The sequence below is a fragment of the Podarcis vaucheri genome (genome assembly GCF_965113315.1).
Source record: "Podarcis vaucheri genome assembly, chromosome: 14".
Taxonomy (NCBI): domain Eukaryota; kingdom Metazoa; phylum Chordata; class Lepidosauria; order Squamata; family Lacertidae; genus Podarcis; species Podarcis vaucheri.
This window is the reverse complement of record NC_138752.1, coordinates 54,160,572-54,184,292: the sequence shown is the minus strand read 5'-3', so window position 1 is coordinate 54,184,292 and position 23,721 is coordinate 54,160,572. Positions and strand designations below refer to the sequence as shown.

Sequence of the window (23,721 nt, the reverse complement as noted above, 5' to 3'; positions counted from 1 at the left end):
ATGGCCCTCCTTCCTTATATCAAGGGCACTACAGACAAAATCAGCAAAATCCTCCATAAACACAATATCAAAACAGCCTTCTGCACCAACCAAAAAATAGCCAATATCCTCAGAAACCCAAAAGACAAAATCCAGCTGGAAAACCAAGGGGTCTATGAAATACCCTGCAAAGTCTGCCCAGCCACGTACATTGGACAAACAAACAGACGAATAAATGCACGTATCGCAGAACACAAGAATGCCGTCAAAAAAGAAGAAAAAACTTCCTCTCTTTTCCAACACATGAAAGAAACAGGACACGAAATTAATTTTGCAGATTCCAAATTGCTCTTTAACATGGAACATCACCACAAGAGAATAATCATGGAAGCCATCGAGATAGAGAAACACCCTCACAACATGAACAAGCGTGACGACACGTCCCGCCTGCCAGACATCTGGAAATTAGCCCTCCCCACAAAAACCGACACCAGAACCAGAGGCACACAGAACGCCGTCACCAATCAACCACACCAGACCCAAACCCAGACCCTCTCCACAGACATATTACAGACTCCATCCAGCAACCAAACTATAGTGGCACCTCCGGATGCTGCACCCCCCTGCAATCCCTACACAGATCTGGCTGGCACAAGGCACAAAACCATAGCTCGCCCCTATACACGAAGCCAAGCCAGAGCACAACTAAATGCAGCACAGCCATCTTCTCAGAAAAACTCTTCACAAGCTCAAGAGGTCAAGACACGAGAGCTTTAGCAATCTAATCTACACTTAATGGCCCACCCAGTGATATTCAGAATATCACTCATGAAATCACCCAAGATATCCCTCAAGTAATTAATGACCCACCCAGTGATATTCAGAATATCACTCATGAAATCACCCAAGATATCCCTCAAGTAATTAAGGAACAAAAGAAGAAAAGGCACACTAATCTAGGAACTCCCTCTCTACCCAGAACGTTGGAGGCTATACACCACACCCCTCAACAGTATTTATAGGAACTCAAACACCAGACTCTGCTCTGTTCCAGTAACAAGAAGCCGAAAGCACCAGCCTGAAGATGACGAGTGAGACCTCGTCGAAACGTCGCACAGACACCCCGACTCTTACACGGGAAGACACCCGAAGACACCAAAACCTGCATTCCTATACCCGTGAAAATCTACGAAAGCAAATATCTCACCTCTACGGGGAGGAAACCTTCCAGCTGACAAGAACCTACGAGAAACTAGAAATCCGAAGAGCCACCATCTTATGTGATCTCCTGTTCCTACGCAACTGCCGAGACAACAACTTAACTCCCACATGCTTCCAACTTAAATTCCACTCTAAAACCCCAGCTACCGAAAGGATCCTGAAACGAACTGAACTATCCCTAATCAGAAACGAAATACATAAGAAAAGATACCTACTAAACCAAACCAAAAAAGATCTGCTCACTCTTCACCTCAAACTATGCAACAAAATCCACCCTGCACTCTGGGACAAATGCAAACAACTAGCCGTCTGGAGAGCTGAAACTGAGACCTCACATAAGACAGACAGACACACCAACAAACTCTACAAACTAGAAAAACGCCAGAAGCCCAGCCACCCTCCACAACAACCCATGAAACAAACAGTACATAACATATCAAACAGGATCCTCACCCCAACTGAAACCAAAGTACTCTCCAAAGGTTTCAACTTTGCAGTCGCCCCGAGACGCATCCCCACGGAAAACATCATATGCGGAGTCGAAGCTAGCCTGACCAAAATCGACCCAGATGAAGCCAATAAAATCAGACTTGAAGTCACCAACATCCTCTGCTCCAGCAAACCACCCAGAAGCAATTTACACAAAGAAGAACAGAAAGCACTCACCAACCTGAGGAAAGACAACAACATAATCATTCTCCCAGCAGACAAAGGCAACGCCACTGTTGTGATGAACACATCGGACTACCAAGCAAAACTATCAAATCTACTCCAAGACCCTACCTACCAACCTATAAAAACAGATCCCACCACCTATCTGGAAAAAACCACCAAATCCAAAATAAAAGCCTCTCCTATCAGTGAAGAAATCCAGCTAAGAATCATCCCCAGAGAAAAATCATCCAGATGCCCCAAACTCTACGGTCTCCCCAAGATACACAAAGAAGGAACACCACTCAGACCAATAGTCAGCTCCATAGGCTCACCTCTACAAAATCTCGCTAAATTTCTCGCTAAGCAACTTCAGCCCTATGCAGAATCCATCGCTTCACACGTTACTAACTCCTTCCAGTTCATAGAAACAATAAAGAAACAATACCTACATCCCGATGACCTACTTGTGAGCTTCGATGTTGTATCTCTCTTCACTCAAGTGCCCATTAATGAAGCCTTGACAGCCATTCAAAACAAATACAACCCCCCCAAATACATCCTGGACCTGACCAACCACTGCCTAACCAACACGTACTTCATCCACAATGGACAAAGATACAAACAGATAGAAGGAGCACCCATGGGATCACCCCTCTCACCGGTCATCGCAAATCTGTACATGGAACACTTTGAAACCAATGCTTTAGACAAGTCAGAACACAAACCCAAACTTTGGCTCAGATATATTGACGACACCTTTGTAATTTGGCCACACGGAAAAGAAAAACTAGATAGCTTCCTCACACATCTCAACAGCCTACACCCCAAAATACAATTCACTATGGAAATAGAAGACAACAACCAACTCCCCTTTCTTGACGTCCTAATCTACAAAAAACCTGATGGCTCCCTAGGACACACTATCTACCGGAAAAAAACACACACCAACCGTTACTTACATGCACAATCACACCACCACCCTGCACAAATAAACTCCGTAGCCAAGACTCTCATCTCCAGAACCAAACGCCTGGCTGACAAAGACCACTTGACAACTGAGTTACAGAATCTCTCAAATGTGTTAATCGCCAATGGATACCAGAAAAACAGGGTTACGAAGCTAATCCAAAAAGAAACACCCCCCAAAAACCAAGACACAGAAGAAAACAATGGCATGGCCCTCCTTCCTTATATCAAGGGCACTACAGACAAAATCAGCAAAATCCTCCATAAACACAATATCAAAACAGCCTTCTGCACCAACCAAAAAATAGCCAATATCCTCAGAAACCCAAAAGACAAAATCCAGCTGGAAAACCAAGGGGTCTATGAAATACCCTGCAAAGTCTGCCCAGCCACGTACATTGGACAAACAAACAGACGAATAAATGCACGTATCGCAGAACACAAGAATGCCGTCAAAAAAGAAGAAAAAACTTCCTCTCTTTTCCAACACATGAAAGAAACAGGACACGAAATTAATTTTGCAGATTCCAAATTGCTCTTTAACATGGAACATCACCACAAGAGAATAATCATGGAAGCCATCGAGATAGAGAAACACCCTCACAACATGAACAAGCGTGACGACACGTCCCGCCTGCCAGACATCTGGAAATTAGCCCTCCCCACAAAAACCGACACCAGAACCAGAGGCACACAGAACGCCGTCACCAATCAACCACACCAGACCCAAACCCAGACCCTCTCCACAGACATATTACAGACTCCATCCAGCAACCAAACTATAGTGGCACCTCCGGATGCTGCACCCCCCTGCAATCCCTACACAGATCTGGCTGGCACAAGGCACAAAACCATAGCTCGCCCCTATACACGAAGCCAAGCCAGAGCACAACTAAATGCAGCACAGCCATCTTCTCAGAAAAACTCTTCACAAGCTCAAGAGGTCAAGACACGAGAGCTTTAGCAATCTAATCTACACTTAATGGCCCACCCAGTGATATTCAGAATATCACTCATGAAATCACCCAAGATATCCCTCAAGTAATTAATGACCCACCCAGTGATATTCAGAATATCACTCATGAAATCACCCAAGATATCCCTCAAGTAATTAAGGAACAAAAGAAGAAAAGGCACACTAATCTAGGAACTTCCTCTCTACCCAGAACGTTGGAGGCTATACACCACACCCCTCAACAGTATTTATAGGAACTCAAACACCAGACTCTGCTCTGTTCCAGTAACAAGAAGCCGAAAGCACCAGCCTGAAGATGACGAGTGAGACCTCGTCGAAACGTCGCACAGACACCCCGACTCTTACACGGGAAGACACCCGAAGACACCAAAACCTGCAATATATATATATATATATATACACACATTTTTATTGTTTTTTAAAATATCATTTCCAGCAATCATATAACATAACTTCTTATCTTCTACAATATTTTAGACTTCTGTCGACACCTCTGATGATTTTTCGTTCTTTATCACTTATACTGCATTTCTTAATTTCTCTATTACTCTTAATTATCATTAACTAATAGTTCTCCTCATAGTCTTTCTTGCAATATTTCAGATAGTCCTCCTTACAAAACTTCTTGCAGTCCTACTGGCGTAATCTGTTCATTACAATTGTTTTTCAAATAGTTTGTATATTTACTCCAGTCTTCTAAGAATCTCTGGTCCCGCAGGTTTCGAATACTTCCCGTTAATTTATCCAGTTCTGCATAGTCCATTAATTTCATCCGCCATTCTTCTTTCATCGGTAATTCTTCTTGCTTCCATTTTTGTGCCAATAATATTCTTGCTGCCGTCATTGCATATAAAAACAACGTTTTCCAGGGACCGTCCCGGATTTGCAGAAGCAGTACCGGTTTCTGATTTGATCCTGCAGTGTCCCTCTCTTCCTTGTTGTTGTTGTTGTTCTTTAGTCGTTTAGTCATGTCCAACTCTTCGTGGCCCCCTGGACCAGAGCACGCCAGGCACTCCTGTCTTCCACTGCCGCCCGCAGTTTGGTCAAACTCATGTTCGTAGCTTCGAGAACACTGTCCCACCATCTTCTCCTCTGTCGTCCCCTTCTCCTTGTGCCCTCCATCTTTCCCAACATCAGGGTCTTTTCCAGGGAGTCTTCTCTTCTCATGAGGTGGCCAAAGTCTTGGAGCCTCAACTTCACGATCTGTCCTTCCAGTGAGCACTCAGGGCTGATTTCCTTCAGAATGGAGAGGTTTGATCTTCTTGCAGTCCATGGGACTCTCAAGAGTCTCCTCCAGCACCAGAATTCAAAAGCATCAATTCTTCGGCGACCAGCCTTCTTTATGGTCCAGCTCTCACTTCCATACATCACCACTGGGAAAACCATGGCTTTTACTATACGGACCTTTGTTGGCAAGGTGATGTCTCTGCTTTTTAAGATGTTGTCTAGGTTTGCCATCGCCTTTCTCCCAAGGAGCAGGCGTCTTTTAATTTTGTGACTGCTGTCACCATCTGCAGTGATCATGGAGCCCAAAAAAGTAAAATCTCTCACTGCCTGCATTTCTTCATTTGCATTTCTTTCATTTGGGCCTCTGCCATTGGCTCTTGAACTCTGAGTCATGATTCGCAGCTTGGAAGTTTAGACAGCCAATCACGATGGGAGTGGGAGTGGCCAAGGCTTTCAGGAATGTATATAAGCAGTTGCTTTGCCCCTGTTTCCCAGCTATGTAGTTCAATGAAGGTTCTTGCTGTTATCACTACGCCTTGCCTTGTGGGAACCCACCTACACTTCAGGGATGGTGCCCCGGGTGCAAAAATTCAACACCCAGTGTTGCTTCAATACAGCTGTGCGCTTCTGTGCTTGGGCTCCGTTGAACCAGGAAGTGACCTCTCCAGACAATGGAATGATTGTGATCTCCTGGGTGATGCAGATGCCCTTAGGCAACTTAATGAGCATGCATGCTGTGGCATTTGCCTCCTAGGTGGGTCATAAGGAAAGGGTTAAATGAGTGTGATGTGATTGGCCAGAGAGAAACTGATAGGAGGAGTTAGAGTGAGAGTTGGAGTGTGTGGAAGTTAGTTGAGAGTTGAGAGCTGAAGAAGGAGGAGGGAGGTTAAGTCTGTGGGTTGGTCGAGTTGTGTGGTGAGGGAGTGAGAGGAATTGTTAGGTGGAGTCAGATAGGTAGTTGGAATAATCAGTTTGAAGTTGTTAGGAATGCATAGGACAGTTAAGGAACTAAGATTAAGAAACTGCCAAGAAAAATTAACTGAAACCATAAGCTTGTTCATGCCTATAAATAAACTTGATTATTTGTTAATGTTAACAACTGTCTGGACTCCGTGTGTACCCGTGAGAAACGGGTTGGTGGCAGCAAAGAAAGCAATCAAAGTGGTGGCACAGGGTTAATAGACCGTGAAACGTCCGGGGACCCTGCGTGATCGCCACAAAAGCTCCATCCGTTTGCCTCCCTCCCAGCTCCCCATCCACGTGGCCCTGGGCGATAGCAACCCATGCTATGCCACTGCCTCTATCCAAAGACACCCTCTGTTTAGGGAGGCGCCTTGAAGGTGCCCATCAGCAATAGGCAGGAGACTGAGCAGGTCACCTGGTCATAGCTTTCCTTGCCATGGCGAGATGTACTGCAGTTCTGCCTAAATTTTAGAGACCGTTATTAGCAGATTTGCTCCCATGCATATAAATCAGCAAATGCAAAATTGGCAAGAGGCTGGTGGACAAGCAGGTTGGAAGTGTGAAAGGGAGTCCTTGGAGCACCCCACGATTGCCTTCCTTGGGTCACAAAGGGCCATCTAGTCCGGCCCCCTACAAGACCGGTGTCAACACCAAGGAACCCCTGACTGTTGTCGCTGGTCCTGGGACTGAAGAACGATGGATCTGCACTAGTGACATTTCCAGCAAAACGTTTTCCAGAAGGCAAAAGAAGAGGAAACAATATCCAAAGGAAAGGGCCCTTGGGGAGGCGGGCAATGAAATGGAGCAGACTTTAAAACTCCAGAGAGGAGGAAGAGAGGAACAGAGGAAGCGACTGGGCTGCCTGCTTCTTTCGCAAACGAAAGCCTGGGGAATTGTGAGAAGGAATTTTCATAGCTCTGTGGTACGGTTTTCCATTTGCAAAACGCAAAGAAAAACACGTATTAAATTGTCCTTTGGGCTGCGGTGCCCTTCCTGACACTGCCGAGTAGACTGGGAGACCCCAGGACCAGGCCAGAGGGAGTCTCTAGCCCCTCGAAGGGCTGGGAACACTTCGGTTTAATCGTTCATCACCACAACAGCAACAGATCCTGTCCTTGTTTGTGCAGCCTGGAGGGGTGGGAGAAGATACAGTGGTACCTCGCAAGACGAATGCCTCGCAAGACAAAAAACTCGCAAGACGAAAGGGTTTTTGGTTTTTTGAGCTGCTTCGCAAGACGATTTTCCCTATGGGCTTGCTTCGCAAGATGGAAACGTCTTGCAAGTTTGTTTCCTTTTTCTTAACACCGTTAATACAGTTGTGACTTGACTTCGAGGAGCAACTCATAGAACGCGATGTGGTAGCCTTTTTTGAGGTTTTTAAAGACTTTGGTGATTTTTGAAGCTTTTCCAAAACTTTCCCGACACCGTGCTTCGCAAGACGAAAAAAATCGCAAGACGACAAAACTTGCGGAACGAATTAATTTCGTCTTGCGAGGCACCACTGTACAGCTTGCAGTTGAGCGTTTCTTGGAGAATTGGTGGGGCTCACACAGTGCGGAATGTCCCTGGTATTAAAATGTCCCTGTTAAATTTTGAATTGGCCTTCCCGTGGAAAAACCTAGCAATTAAAAAAACAACACCCTGTTGTCAGTGACCTGTTTGCAATGGGCTCCCTTGGAAGGTGGTGGACCTCCTGGGAGGGTTTTAAGCTAGGGTTACCAGACGTCCCCGGTTTCCGGGGACAGTCCCCAGATTTGCAAATCTGTCCCCGGGCAAATTCTGTCCCTGGAATGTCCCCAGATTTGCAAATCTGTCCCTGGGAAACGTGGCAGCGGCAGCTTCGGCATCCTGGAGCCAGCCTGGTAGGGCATTTGGCTCTGGCTGGCTTCAGGAGCTGCTCGCTGCTGCGGCGCCTGCCATTTTCCCCCTCTGGAAGTCGCCATATGATGTGTCTTCTGTGCTCTGTCTGACCCGTTTCTGAAAATGAAGCCCTTGTCTGTGATATGAGGCCCTGCCTAAGCCTCTGAACAAGCCCCACACCTGTTTGCACATTTGGATGACAGAAGAATTTCTGTTTAGCTGAGAAGCAGAAATAGATGCTTCTGGTCTCTTCCTCACAGCCATGCTGGGGGAGAGGGGAAGGGATAGCACCCAAAACCGAGGCTTGCCGCTACTCATGCATGCAACAGTCAACTGTGGTTTGACATTGCATGCGAAAATCACCTGACTTTTCATTTGCTGGTCTTGAAAACAGGCTGAATTATTTCATTCAAGAAAAAATGGACATACAGTGGCACCTTGGTTCTCAAACTTAATCCGTTCCAGAAGTCTGTTCCAAAACCAAAGTGTTCCAAAACCAAGGCCCGCTTTCCCATAGAAAGTAATGCAAAACAGATCAATCCGTGCCAGGCTTTTAAAAACAAGCCCTGAAACAGCAATTGAACATGAATTTTACTATCCAACGAGACCACTGATCCATAAAATGAAAGCAATAAACAATGTACTGCAGTCACACAATCAATCAGTAGCTGAACTGGGTTCCACACAGTCAGAAAAACAAAACAAAAAAGCCGCAAAACAAAAATGCAAAATAAATAGCAAAAACAGACAAACCTCAGCGTAACGCTCAAATCGGAAGTGTGGCACTCAAAACAAGAGCACATTCGGCGTCCGAAAAAGGTTTGCAAACCGGAACACTTACTTCTAGGTTTGCAGTGTTCAGATTCCAAGTTGTTCGAATACCAAGGTACCACTGTACAGTAATTCGAAAACTGTTGCCGTACAAAAGTACATTTGATACTTCCATTTCGCCTTGATTTAAGCTGAGCTCTTTCCTGCACTGCTAATAGAGGTAGCCTAGTGAAGCAAGGACTTGGGAAACCCTGGTTCAAACTTACTGATGAATCTTGGGCTAGTCTCTCTCTCTCTCTCTCTCTCTCTCTCTCTCTCTCTCTCTCTCTCCCTCTCCCACTTCACAGGGTTGTTGGGAAGATAAAGAGCGCCAGTGTGGGGCAGTGCTCAGAGTCAGACTAGGACCTGGAAGACTCCCACTCAGCCACGAAACTGACGGGGTGACCGGGGGGGGGGGCAGTCACTGCCTCTCAGCCTGACCTCACAGGGCTGTTGTGAGTACAAAATGAGAAGGAGGAGGACTAGGCAAGCCGCCTTTTGAGTTCCTTGGAGGAGAGCTGCGAGACAGATTTAAATAATGACAATAATTTAGAATACTTAAAAATAAATAAATAAACAGCAATCACCCTTCTGTCACGGATGCTTTAGTTGCAGGAGTGAGCAAACTTTTTCAGCAGGGGCCGGTCCACTTTCCCTCAGACCTTGTGGGGGGCCGGACTATAGTTTGAAGAGAAAAAAAATGAACGAATTCCTATGCCCCACAAAGAACCCAGAGATGCATTTTAAATAAAAGGACACATTCTGCTCCTGTAAAAACACGCTGATTCTCGGACCATCTGCGGGCTGGATTGAGAAGGAGATTGGGCCGGATCCGTCCCCTGGGCCTTAGTTTGCCTACCCTTGCTTTAGTTGTGATCCCTGCACTACAGGACAGAGGCTTAATTAATTAATTAACAAGGCCTCCGGTTTTCATTGAGCATTCTAGAAGCCTCCTGCGGAAGCTGAGCAGAGTTGCATCCCATTACAAGCTCGATTAAGACATCAATTACCAAAAGTGTTATCCGAATGTCACAAGGTGGTGCGAGCGGAGAGCCACACCGGGTGCCGATCTGATAAGGATGTTTCCTGGCACTCACGTTACCAGGAAGGAGGGGATCGCCTTTCCCCCCCTGCAGGAGAGCACAGTCCGCAAGAGACAGTCCCTCCCTCGGCCTCCTGGGTGGGCTGCTGCTGGCTCTGCAAGGAGAGGCCCCTTGCGGAGGATTCGCACTCGGCCCCCGGAAGAGCCACTGGCCCAAAGGAACTGCCCAGCCCATTCATACAGAGGCGACTGTCCTGCACTGGGAGAACAGGAGGCTGGAGTAGGTGGGCCATGGCCTGATCCTGCAAGCTCTCCTTACGTTCCTAACAGCCAGTCCCTTTGACGCGAGAGCCACATTCTGCATGTTGTAAAAAGGCAGCCCCAAGCGGCATACCATGGAGTAGTCTAACACTGACTTTTGTATAGGTATAAAAATGTCATCTTTTTTTAACAAGAGGGGATTTCCTTAGGAAGTAGGGAACATCTAAAGCAATGACAAACCTAGACAGCATCCTAAAAAGTAGAGACATCACCTTGCCAACAAAGGTTTGTATAGTAAAAGCTATGGTTTTCCCAGTAGTGATGTATGGAAGTGAGAGCTGGACCATAAAGAAGGCTGATCGCCGAAGAATGGATGCTTTTGAATTCTGGTGCTGGAGGAGACTCTTGAGAGTCCCATGGACTGCAAGAAGATCCAACCTCTCCATTCTGAAGGAAATCAGCCCTGAGTGCTCACTGGCAGGACAGATCGTGAAGCTGAGGCTCCAAGACTTTGGCCACCTCATGAGAAGAGAAGACTCCCTGGAAAAGACCCTGATGTTGGGAAAGATGGAGGGCACAAGGAGAAGGGGACAACAGAGGACGAGTTGGTTGGACAGTGTTCTCGAAGCTACCAGCATGAGTTTGACCAAACTGCGGGAGGCAGTGGAAGACAGGAGTGCCTGGCGTGCTCTGGTCCAGGGGGTCACGAAGAGTCGGACACGACTAAACGACTCAACAACAAACCACCTGGGTTGTAATTATGAGAGAGGGAGGAAAACTTCTCTAGCTGCTTTCTCCACGCTGTGCATAATTGTATAAAATTCTACCGTTCCTCGCCTTTCCGCTAAACTAAAAAGTCCCAGGCTCTTCCACCTTTTCTCATAGGGGAGTCTCTCCATCCCCTCAAAATCATGTCGGTTGCACTTCTCTGAACTTCTCCCAACTCTGCAATATCCTTTTTGAGGAGGGCTGTACACAGCACTCCAAATGTGGTTGCACCCTAGATTTGTATCATGGCATGACCATAGAACCATAGAATTGTAGGGCTGGAAGGGACCGCAAGGGTCGTCTAGTCTACTGGCAATTTTATTTCAAGCCCAGGGAGAAAGTAAGTGCCCAGCTTTGGCCGGGTTCGGTGAACCACATCCCACCACACACCAGGTCTGATATTGCAACGGAGCAGACGATGAACTCTTTGCAGCGCCCGTTTTCCAGACCAATAAAACTGGCTCCGCTCAGCATCTCGCTTAGCATGGGGCTAGTTATGCCCCTAATTGTGACGCCTGAGCAAGGCGGTGGTACAGTTTAGAATCTTAATTTCCCATCCAGATTCCTCATCTCCGTCAGGGTAGCATCCATATTCATCAACCCCATTACACCAGCAGGCAGCTTGTGATTATCTTGCTACCTTTGCTCTTCTTTCCCTGTGCATTTCAAACACACACACACACACACACACACACACACACACACACACACGAAGGCACCCCAAGCATGCAAATGATGCCTTCCCCCCCATTTTTATCTCTCTCCAGGGTCCCCTTTTAACACAACCATAGATCGGTTATTCAGCCAAGATCTGCCATGCCAAGCAAACTTTGCTGCCTGTAAGAAGGAATCGCGGAGGGTCTTTACTCGGCCTCCGAGAGCCGTTAACTCAGCGCATTTGCATTTTGCAAGGCGTAGGACTCAGACATGCAAAAAAATAAATAAATCTGCAAAACCGGCAAGAGCGTTCCCCTGCAGGGATAAAGAAGAATCGGAGACCTTAGATCTCGGAGCAGCACAAACCCCCAAGTGCTATGCCATGAAAGAAAGCCCAGAAAACCTCTGTTGCTGAGAATCTGCCCTTGGAAATAGCAAGGGAGCACCAGGAAGAGGCAGCAGCCCAAGTCTTGCGGCCTTGAAGGCACCACTTCAAAAGCAGTGGAAGAGCAGGACGCTCTTGATTTCAGGGTTGTGGTTTTGAGACCCACATTGGGCAAAAGATTCCTGCATTGCAGGGAATTGGACTAGGGGAGTCTTGTGGTCCCTCCAAACTCTACAATTCTATGAAAAAGGGAAGGAGAAGCAGGAGGCTCCAATATCTGTGCCCACCAACTCCTATTTCTTTCCCATGCCCTCTTGACGGTGCCGGTTATTATAAACTAAAAGGTAAAGGTAAAGGACCCCTGGATAGTTAAGTCTAGCGAAACATGACTCTGGGGCTGTGGTGCTCATCTCGCTTTCAGGCTGAGGGAGCCGGCGTTTGTCCACTGACAGCTTTCCAGGTCATGTGGCCAGCAGACTTAAGCTGCTTCTGGTGTAACAGAACACTGTGATGGAAGCCAGAGTGCACAGAAACACTGTTTACCTTCTCACCACAGCGGTACCTATTTATCTACTTGCACTGGTGTGCTTTCAAACTGCTAGGTGGGCAGGAGCTGGGACAGAGCAACGGGAGCTCACCCTGTTGTGCAGGTTTTGAACCTCTGACCTTCTGATCAGCAAGCCCAAGAGGCTCAGTGGTTTAGACCACAGCGCCACCTGCGTCCCAGCGCCTTGTACGCCTCCTGCAGCCAAGCTGGTGCCGAACATCTTGCCCTGCTTTCCTTTGGACCACATCAGCGAGGCTGGGTGTGTGTGTGTGTGTGTGTCCTGTTGTGTGGGCAGCCCAGGACCTCCAGACACGCTGCCCAGGCTTGTGCCGCTGAATATCACTTCAGTGCTGCTAACACAGTGGTTTGGCTTCACCCCTGGAGGGGTGCCTCTCTGCACAATTTCAACTATACACAGCTGAAGGCTGCCTGGTTGAAATTCTGCAGGTTAAATGCAAGTAAGGCAGAGACCCTAGAAGGTAGGTAGGCAAGCTAAGGCCCCGGGGCTGGATCCGACCCAATCGCCTTCTAAATCCAGCTCGCGGACTGTCCGGGAGTCAGCGTGTTTTTACATGAGCAGAATGTGTGCTTTTATTTAAAATGCATCTCCGGGTTATTTGTGGGGCATAGGCATTTGTAGATTCCCCCCTTCAAAATACAGTCCGGCCCCCCACAATGTCTGAGGGACAGTGGGCCGGCCCCCTGCTGAAAAAGTTTTCTGACCCCTGCCCTAGAACCTCTTTTCATACTGGGAAAACCCAGTGCAAATAGAGATTTTCAGCTTTCTGTCTTGCTTGGGGGTGGGCAAGGAAGGCCCCCACCTCCAGAAGGCTTGGGCTGCCCTCTCAGGGACGGTTTGAATACGCAGTGTGCATTTTTGCATATATGAGGAACTTTTGGGACTGAGCTCCCGGGTGAGACGCGATCGTATGGCAGTTTTTAAAAAACCGCATATATAAGAAACAGATGGAACCTCTCCGAAGAATGCAAATCACAGGAGAAAGGCGATTGTGGCTCTGTTTCTGGGAAGGGCCAGGAAGCAAAGGAGGCCCCCAGTCTACCAGGCTCAAACCAGACAGAGCTGTGTCTGCATGTGCCAATAGCACAAAACACCAGAGCTGTGAGTGTGAAGGGTTTTCCGGGGGGCTGCTGGGGGGGGGGTCCCCACATTACAATTGCACCCAGAACCAAGATCTGCTAGCAAACACACCCAGACAATAGCCAAGAGTTTGACTTGCCTGCAGCTCCAATTCCTACCCATCTCCTCTTCGATGGTGGGGGCGAGTAGAGATCCCCAAATCTTAATCCTGGTTTTTCCCCCCTTTTTGAACAGAGTACAAGGAAATGAAGGAAGCCAGAAGTACATGGAGTCGTTGCCACAGAGCTGCATGGAGAGAGGCTAAACCTGGCAATTTTGATGCAGATTGGCTTTCCCTTTCTTTGAATATATTATCAACAGATCCCTCCAGCTTCTCATTCTTCATTATGGTTTGGGTATTTAAATACCATATGATGTTCAGTGAAGTATGATTGTGATTTGGCAACCTGCTTGGCTGTTTTCATTCCGTTCTTCAACTCAGTTTTACTTTTCCCTCTTTTCCCTCAGCAGCTTACCTGCTTTTTCGGTCCCTACATGTTTTTGTATGCAAAAATTGGGGATGAAAACACCCCCATCCCCCCGTTTTGGGTTATAATATACAGTTTTCTTCATGGTAAAAGTTATGGGAAGAGGATTTGATGTTTACGGCTTGCTGTTCGTTGAAAGAAAACGACATGAAAATCATGTGCCGTTGGTATTTGACACCTAGTAAAATTGCGAAAATGTATAGAACCAGTTCAAATGTGTGCTGGAAATGTAAAAGGAAAGAGGGTACGTTTTATCCTATGTGGTGGTCCTGTAAAAGCTTTTTGGGAAATGATATACAATGGGCTGAAAAAAATGTTTAAGATCACTTTGGTCAAAAAACCAGAGGCTTTTTTGTTAGGCGTAATAGGTGCGGAACTACCAAAAGAAAATAAAAGACTGTGTTTATGTATGCAATGACAGCAGCAAGGATGCTTCTTGGCCAGAGATGGAATGATGAAGTAGCGACCAGAGAAGAGTGGAAGACCAAACTGATGGAATACGCAGAAATGGCGAGACTGACGGGAAAGATCAGAAACCAGGAAGATCAAGTATTCTTAAGAGACTGGAACAACTTTCTAGCATATTTGAGACACCACTGTAAACAGTTGAAATCATTGGCAGGAATACAGTGACACTTGTAATGTAACATGGATTTTGGATACTATGATTATATAACAGATAGGTTGCAGTCAAAGATGCAGGAATAAAATTTAGAATTGGAACCCCTGAAGGGAAGGAAGGAGGCCTCAAGGTTCAAAAGAACCCCCTTTTTTAATGTGTGGAAATGTTATGTTCATGGTGTACAACTTTTATGTAAAACTAATAAAATTATATATATAATACCACCCCCAGAGGACAGTATATAGTTATACTGCAGCCTTCAATTTCCTAGCGCTGGGAGATTGTAGACGTTCCCCCCCAGGGCCCTTAACCAGCTACAACAGGGTGGCCGTAAAAGAGAGAGCAAAAGATAACACAGATTTGCATAATATTTGCATATGCTCATCTGTATGCCTAGATCATAGAATCAAAGAATTGTAGAGTTAGAAGAGACCCCAAGGATCATCTAGTCCAACTCCCAGCAATGTAGGAATCATGGCTAAAAATAAGCAGATAGGCTTTCTGATCTTTCCATCGCACTAATTTAAGGCTGAACAGCATATTGGAGAATGCTAAATTCCCCCTCCCCCTTCAGAGTTTTGGGGGTGTCTCCCACTCCCCGCAACCATTGAATGACAGTTGTGATGGTGGTATGATTATGGGATGGCCAGGTCAAGAGCATCCCAGATCCTGAGATTTCAGGGCCCAAACCTGAGACCCAGGGTGGCTCCTGGAGACGGAGGTTAATTGGGAGGGAGGGCAGACCTCCCAGCATGCCACCTTTCCCTCCCAAGATATCAAGGTGGCGCACATGGTTCCCCAACACCCCCTTTTATCCTTGCAACAACCCTGCAAGTTGGGTTAAGCTGAGAGGCAGTGACTGGCCCGAGGTTGCCCAATGAGGTTTCTTGGCTGAGTGAGGATTCAAACCCTGGTCTCCCAGGTCCTAGTCCAACAATTCCTGCTCAGAGTAGGAGCATCTCTCCAGGGACTCCCAAAGAGGTTTCTGCATTACCTGTCAACTGATCCATTTCACTGGGCAGTCAGTGCAAGGCTGCGAAGCGCTGGAGCTAGATGCTGGGAATAGCCCCACTCCCAGGTTCCACCACCGACAGTTTTAACTGCAGCATTTTGTAACAGCTTGAGCTTCCAGACCAGGACTCTTGATAGCCCCATCTAGAAGGTATGCTAGAAAAATGCAACCTGTGCTGTTGATAGAAGTAATGCGACTCATGCAACACGTTGGCGACTAATATACACACAATAAGTACCAAAATAATTATCCAGTCTTTATCAATCTTCTGAGAAAAATACAAAGTCTTGTGCAAAGCCACAGAGACTTGCGAACTACTCAGTCTAAGATGAACTTAGAATGTCTGATTTCAATAGATGTTTCAAATACTTAACTCAGTCTTTTGTTTTCTTTATCTTTTTAGGTAAGTTCATGAAGATACAAACAAAAGGTAAGTTCGGTGTTGTTCACAATACCGAGAGATGCTAGTGAAGCTGTAGATGGATGTTAATGAAGTTGTACTTGTGCAAAGCCACAGAAACTTGCAAACCACTCAGTCTAAGATGAACTTAGAATGTCTGATTTCAATAGATTTTTCAAATGCTTAACTCAGTCTTTTGTTTTCTTTATCTTCACTTGCATCTCTTGGTATTGTGAACAACACCGAACTTACCTTTTGTTGGTATCTTCATGAACTTACCTAAAAAGATAAAGAAAACAAAAGACTGAATTAAGTGGTACCTCGGGTTAAGTACTTAATTCGTTCCAGAGGTCCGTACTTAACCTGAAACTGTTCTTAACCTGAAGCACCACTTTAGCTAATGGGGCCTCCTGCTGCCGCCGCGCCGCCAGAGCACGATTTCTGTTCTCCTCCTGAAGCAAAGTTCTTACCCTGAAGCACTATTTCTGGGTTAGCGGAGTCTGTAACCTGAAGCGTATGTAACCCGAGGTACCTCTGTATATGAAAAATCTATTGAAACCAGACGTTATAAGTTCATCTTAGACTGGGTAGTTCGCAAGTTTCTGTGGCTTTGCACAAGACTTTGTATTTTTCTCAGAAGATTGATAAAGAATGGATAATTATTTTGGTAATTATTGTGTGTATATTTGTCACCACCGTGTTGCATGAGCCATCTAGAAGGTATGGCTAGAATAAAGTATTGTGTTTTCTGTGCTCAGCCTATCTCTGTCCAAGGCAGCAATGCAGCCACAGTTGGTAAAAGGCTGTCTTAGTCAAGAGGCTACCGGAGACTCAGGTGTGCGAGAGGCAAGGACCAGAAGACCCTCAGAGCTTGTTTTCGGCTCGCAATTTATTGCTCTACGTTTTGCTTCTCTGAGCTGCTGTCAATCCAAGCAACCATTGGAAAGATGGGATTAAAAGTGTTTAATTAAATGAATAAAGCCCTTGGGTTTCTACAGAGGACGTCAAATGTGAAAACACGACTGAGCAGATAAAACAGCCGAGACGAGACTCGGAGAGCCTCCCCAGGGCGCTAGAAATTCTGTGGCCTTTGCCCTCGCCAGATTGTCCCGGCCCACCAAGAGAAAATCTGTCAGGGGGTTGGACTAGATGACCCTTGGGGTTGTTTGCTTATGATTTCAAAACTTCCCCTGTAGGAAAAGTGCCCTGCCTAAAGGGCTCTCCACCCAGGCAGAAAGTCCTCGCAGGAGACGAAGCCGCGTTGAGAAGCATTTGGCGAGGAAAGAGGCAGGGATGTTTAACGCCATCGCACCATAAATTTAATAGGCTCGGGAGATTAATTGGAAATGTCAGGCAGAGCTTCCCTGGTCCCTGCATTTAAAAGGATGCTAAGCTCAAGAAAATAGCAGCTGAATTGACAATTTGGAGGAGAGGAGATGGCGAAGGCTGTTCCAGCAGCTGACCCGAAGTTAAAGCGGTTTTCTCCCCACTGACTTTCTGCAATCATGAAGGATTATGCAGGACGGGAGTGATGTCTGAAACCCACAGCAGATAGACAGACCTGCTGGAGGATTAAGGCGTGTATCCGAGGCGAGGACATGGCCCAGGAAGAGAGTTTTTGTGGGCTCCCTCAGTCGCGTCTGCGTTTCAACGCTTCCTCTGAGGAACAGGCTTCTCCTATTTAAGAAACCGAACGTTCAAAACAAACTGAGCCTGTGTTACTGGAGCTTATAGGATTTCACAAACCAAGTGGAAAATGAACATATCAGTAGCAGAGGAACAGATCTCCAAAGCAGCCGGCCCAACGCAGCAGGAATCCTTGCTAACCGTTTCTCAGGGGAAGAAACCTTTGCCAGGCTCCCAGCGCATTCCTGACGGAGGACTCCGGAAAGAGCTGGAAGTTGTGCTTCTGCGTGTGGTCAAGCCTTCGTATTTGGGAGCTTAGCCCTAGCACAGAACAGATTGTCCCGCAAGAGGGAAGGGAAGGAGGGTCAAGGGAGGCGGCTGGGCTGGAGCCGGCTGGACATTGAGACATCAGCTGGCTAAGAGAGTGCACAGAGGACCTGTGGCTTGCGGCTGCCTTCTCCCAGGGCTCTCAAAAGGCCTCATGTTTTGTCTGTGAACACTCCAGACTGTTTACCCAGGAAGGCAAGTGGCACCCTGATGGAGCGGTTGCAGCTGTTACCTTCACAGCAGGGCAAGCACACAATCTTCCCTGCTGTGCAATTTGCACGAATCGCATGTGCAAAATTGCACGCAATATTGTCGAGATTCCGTAGAAAACAAAAGATGCTCTTGAGGACGAAGAGTGGCTCGGGACAGAAGGCAAAATAAGCTCTTTCCCCACCAGACACAGCGATTAGGTGTTAGCCCTTGTGACTCACCAAATGAAAAACATGCCTATTATTTTCCTAATCAGCCCTCAGGGAGGCAGCAAGACTATTCGCAGCAGCACAGCTATTAGGGACTCATTGGGCTCTTAAGGGACCGATGCTGCAACAATGTGGATCTCAAATCTCAAATCTGTGCTGGAAATGTAAAGGGAAAGAGGGTACCTTTTATCATATGTGGTGGTCCTGTGGGGTGGTAAAAGCTTTCTGGGAAATGATATATAATGAGTTGAAGAAAATGTTTAAGAAAACTTAGAATCATAGAATCATAGAATCATAGAATCATAGAGTTGGAAGAGACCACAAGGGCCATCGAGTCCAACCCCCTGCCAAGCAGGAAACACCATCAGAGCACTCCTGACATATGGTTGTCAAGCCTCTGCTTAAAGACCTCCAAAGTAGGAGACTCCACCACACTCCTTGGCAGCAAATTCCACTGTCCAACAGCTCTTACTGTCAGGAAGTTCTTCCTAATGTTTAGGTGGAATCTTCTTTCTTGTAGTTTGGATCCATTGCTCCGTGTCCGCTTCTCCGGAGCAGCAGAAAACAACCTTTCTCCCTCCTCTATGTTGTTAAAAAATCAGAGGCTTTTGGCAGGTGAGGAACTGCCAAAAGAAAATAAAAGACTGACCAGAGAAGAATGGCAGACCAAACTGATGGAATATGCAGAAATGGTGAGACTGATGGGAAAGATCAGAAACCAGCAAGACCAAGTATTTTTTTTTTTAAATGGAATAACTTTTAAATATAGTTATAAGACCACTGTAGACAGTTGAAAATTTCAGGCATAGGCAAACTCGGCCCTCCAGATGTTTTGGGACTACAACTCCCATCATCCCTAGATAACAGGACCAGTGGTCAGGGATGATGGGAATTGTAGTCCCAAAACATCTGGAGGGCCAAGTTTGCCTATGCCTGGTTGAAATCATTGGCAGGAATACAATGACACTTGTCAAGTGAAAAGAACTTTGGTTACTATGATTACGTAATAGATGGATAATGGTAAAAGATGCAAGGGGGGGGGGAGAATAAATCTTTAGAAATGGAATCCATGGAGGGAGGGGAGAAGGTCTGAAGGTTCAAAAGAACATTTTTTATTTTTATGTTTTGGAATGGTAATGGTTATTGCGTATATTGTTGTTGTTTAGTCGTTTAGTCGTGTCCACCTCTTCGTGACCCCCTGGACCAGAGCACGCCAGGCACTCCTGTCTTCCACTGCCTCCCGCAGTTTGGTCAAACTCATGCTGGTAGCTTCGAGAACACTGTCCAACCATCTCATTCTCTGTCGTCCCCTTCTCCTTGTGTCCTCCATCTTTCCCAACATCAGGGTCTTTTCCAGGGAGTCTTCTCTTCTCATGAGGTGGCCAAAGTATTGGAGCCTCAGCTTCATGACCTGTCCTTCCAGTGAGCACTCAGGGCTGATTTCCTTCAGAATGGAGAGGATGGTCTTCCTGCAGTCCATGGGACTCTCAAGAGTCTCCTCCAGCACCAGAATTAAAAGCATCAATTCTTTGGCATTCAGCCTTCAGCTTTTGTGTATAACTTTATGTAAAACTAATAAAAATCTACCGTATTTTTCGCTCTATAACACGCACCCAACCATAACACGCACGTAGTTTTTAGAGGAGGAAAATCTGTAGGCATGCCACCCGTAGGCATTTCCTCCATAACACGCACAGACATTTCCCCTTACTTTCTAGGAGGAAAAAAGTGAGTGTTATGGTGCAAAAAATACGTTATTTAAAAAAAACCAAAAACCGAGGTTGCCTTGCCTGTCGCTGAGGTCTCCTTGAGCCTGCCTCGGCAAGCCTTTAGAAATGTGGCATAAACGTTTGTGCTCAGACAAGTATTCCAAGAGGCAGTGGAGGGAGGCTGGCATCTCAAACACGCCTGGATATGCTGGCTGCAGTAAAAGGTTTTAAGGTGGCATCTGAAGCAGTGTCCGTGAGGGGGCCTGGCTCAGGGCAGCAAGCGGGGGGTTTTCTGGCGGCCGGCAGAGCGGATGTCCCATGGCATTTGTGGCAGGGCCACTTCCAGCATCTCAGACTGGTGGAATAGGGGTGGCGGCGGCAAGACAGTCCACAGATATTAGGGCTTTCGTTTGTTGTTGTTGTTTAGTCGTTTAGTCGTGTCCGACTCTTTGTGACCCCATGGACCAGAGCACGCCAGGCACTTCTGTCCTCCACTGCCTCCCGCAGTTTGATCAAACTCATGCTAGTAGCTTCAAGAACACCATCCAACCATCTCATTCTCTGTCGTCCCCTTCTCCTTGTGCCCTCCATCTTTCCCAACATCAGGGTCTTTTCCAGGGAGTCTTCTCTTCTCATGAGGTGGCCAAAGTATTGGAGCCTCAGCTTCACGATCTGTCCTTCCAGTGAGCACTCAGGGCTGATTTCCTTCAGAATGGAGAGGTTTGATCTTCTTGCAGTCCATGGGACTCTCAAGAGTCTCCTCCAGCACCAGAATTCAAAAGCATCAATTCTTCGGCGATCAGCCTTCTTGATGGTCCAGCTCTCACTTCCATACATCACTACTGGGAAAACCATGGCTTTTACTATACGGACTACTAAAAAGTAAAGCCCTAAGCAGGTCCCAGGAAGAAGCTGGCAGCCTGAACAGATTTCTGAGCGCAGGGTGTGGAACCTCCTTCGCTTCGAAAAATTAACAAGCCACTTAATTGAAACCAAAGAGACTTCAAAGTGGTTTTTTTTCTGGTTCTTTATCTTTAAGCTGAACCTGGGCCAGGCACTCTTTCAGCAAAAAAGAGAAAAAGAAGTCTGCCTTCTGTGAAAGGAGGACACACAGGTGCCAGAGTTTGGGGCAAGCTCAGGTTAAATGCTCCTTAGATCTAGCTGAGCAACTTGCACCCATCTTTGCAAAAGCATCCTTTGGCTTCTGCACTCAGTTATGCACTTTCCTGGTTAAATGTGGTCCATTTGTAACCAGTGTTTGCTAGTGTTGTTTTTGAATACATCTTCAACTCCTTGAAAGATTCCATCAACGATGTCTCCAAAAACGTTTACACATCACTTGCGAAGACAGGTGAACTAATGCCAGTGGACTGGAAGAAGCAAAGATCACCAGTGTTGAAGCAATGTTCTTCAACATCAACTTCGTTGGACGGGTCATGTTGTGCAGATGCCTGATGATCGTCTTCCAAAGCAACTACTCTATTCTGAACTTAAAAATGGAAAGCGTAATGCTGGTGGTCAGCAAAAGAGGTTTTTAAAGACTCTCTCAAAGCAAATCTAAAAAAATGTAGTATAAATACTGACAACTGGGAAACACTGGCCTGCGAGCGCTCCAATTGGAGAACAGCCTTTACCAAAGGCGTCATAGACTTTGAAGACACTCGAACTCAGGACGCAAGGGAGAAACGTGCTAAGAGGAAGGCATGCTTGCCAAATCCACATCGTGATCAATTCCCGCCCGGAAACCAATGTCCCCACTGTGGAAGGACGTGTGGATCCAGAATTGGCCTCCACAGTCACTTACGGACTCATTGTTAAAACCGTGTTTATGGAAGACAATTTTACTCAGCTACGAGAGATTGCCAAAGAGTAATAATAAATAATAATAATAAATTTTATTTATACCCCGCCCTCCCCTGCCAGAGCTGGACTCAGGGCGGCTAACACCAGCAAAATTACAGTAAAAACGTAATAGGGAAAAAACCACCAATTTAAAATACAGGTTAAAATGCAATTTAAAATGCAGCCTCATTTTCAAAGTAGCCCATAGATCAAAACCATAAGGGGAGGGAAACATAAGGGTCAGACTGAGTCCAAACCAAAAGCCAGGTGGAACAGAAGAAGAAAGAAGATATGGAAAACCAATAAAAATATTATTATTATCATTTTTTTTAAATCTGCTCCGTTTATCAGTAATGCTATGTCTTATTGTTTCCTGAAAACCAAGGAGCTTTTGTGATCCTTGATGGAAGCCCTGGAAAGAGGCCCTTTCTGCCGCCACCTGAGGCTTGGCAGGGGGGGCTGGGGATGAGAGAGGAAGCAGGCGTTGGCGTTTGCCCCCCTTCCTTCTCTCCAGGGTGAAGAAGAAGAATCCTGTAGAACTTGTTTGGGCCAGTCAGCATTCCAAGGAGGCCGCCTGGTCAGAAAGGCCTCTTGAAAAACCTGTCTGCTCAGAAAAGGGGAAATAAGTGTGCTGGGCTGAGTTCTCGCCCCTTTCTCCTTCCTGCCTTGAGAAGCTGGAAGGGGGAGGCATTCAATGTTGGTGGGGGCCAGCAAGGGACATGAAGGATGGAGAGGAATGGGTGAGTCTTCTTCCTTCCATTCAGCTGGTGCAGAATTTGGCAGCCAGGTTGCTCCCTGGGGCAAGACGGTTTGAGCCTCTTTTTTATTTATTTATAATTTTTATTGCATTTTGTGTCTTACATAAATCCAAAAGAAAAAAAGAGCCCAACGTTCAAACCAACAATAAATATAAACAAAAACATTACAATACATATGAACTAAATAAACATTTTCCCTCCACCATAATTAATATTCTGAATTATGAACCATTAACATTCTAATCTTTTGAGATGACTTCAGTCCACCTCAATACGAGTCATCCTTTAATTAACTGCCTTCTTTTGATGTTTCTCATTTCTTGGAATTATATGGTTTATTTAGCAGGCACCCCCAAACTCGGCCCTCCAGATGTCATCAGTGCAGGTATGAAAAATATTTAATTTTAATTTTTATCATCTACAATACTGTCTTATTTATTTTATAGTACAGTGCATTGATTATTGCTTTCATTTTATGGATCATTGGTCTCGTTAGATAGTAAAATTCATGCTAAATTGCTGTTTTATTGGTTGATTTTAAAAGTCTGGAACGGATTAATTCGTTTTGCATTGCTTTCTATGGGAAAGCGCACCTTGGTTTTGGAACGCTTTGGTTTTGGAACGGACTTCTGGAACGGATTAAGTTTGAGAACTTAATGATAGATAGATGATAAATAGAGAGATGATAAATAGATGATAGATAGATAGATAGATAGATAGATAGATAGATAGATGATTACAACTCTGTGAAACTCAACCGCTGTGGCACAATTTGCCTCAAATCCATTCCAAGTTGTATATGTGTTTTGCGTAAAAAAACCACAATTTAGCTCCCACCTCCAAAGTTTGAGAGCCAGTGGGGTTTAGTGGTTAGAGCGCTAGTCTATGACCTGGGAGGCCAAATCCCTCCCCCCCCCATGAAGCTCTCTGGGTGGCCTTGAGCCAGTCACTACCTCTCCGCCTGGCCTCCCTCACAGGGGTCTTGTGAGGAGAAAACGGGCGAAGCGGGAAGCACGCATGCCCCTTTGAGCTCCTCGGAGGAAAGGTAGAACATCAATGCTGGA

The 23,721-nt window shown here is 46.2% G+C and overlaps 1 long non-coding RNA gene across 1 annotated transcript in view; it reads right to left on the bottom strand.

The window, feature by feature from the left end:
* LOC309519153 overlaps positions 1-23,357 on the bottom strand; it is a 130,582-nt gene extending 107,225 nt beyond the window's left edge. The window contains exon 1 of the long non-coding RNA XR_014213693.1: positions 23,210-23,357. This is a non-coding gene — a long non-coding RNA (uncharacterized lncRNA). The remainder of the gene's footprint in view (positions 1-23,209) is intronic.
* Between the last annotated feature and the right edge of the window lie 364 nt (positions 23,358-23,721).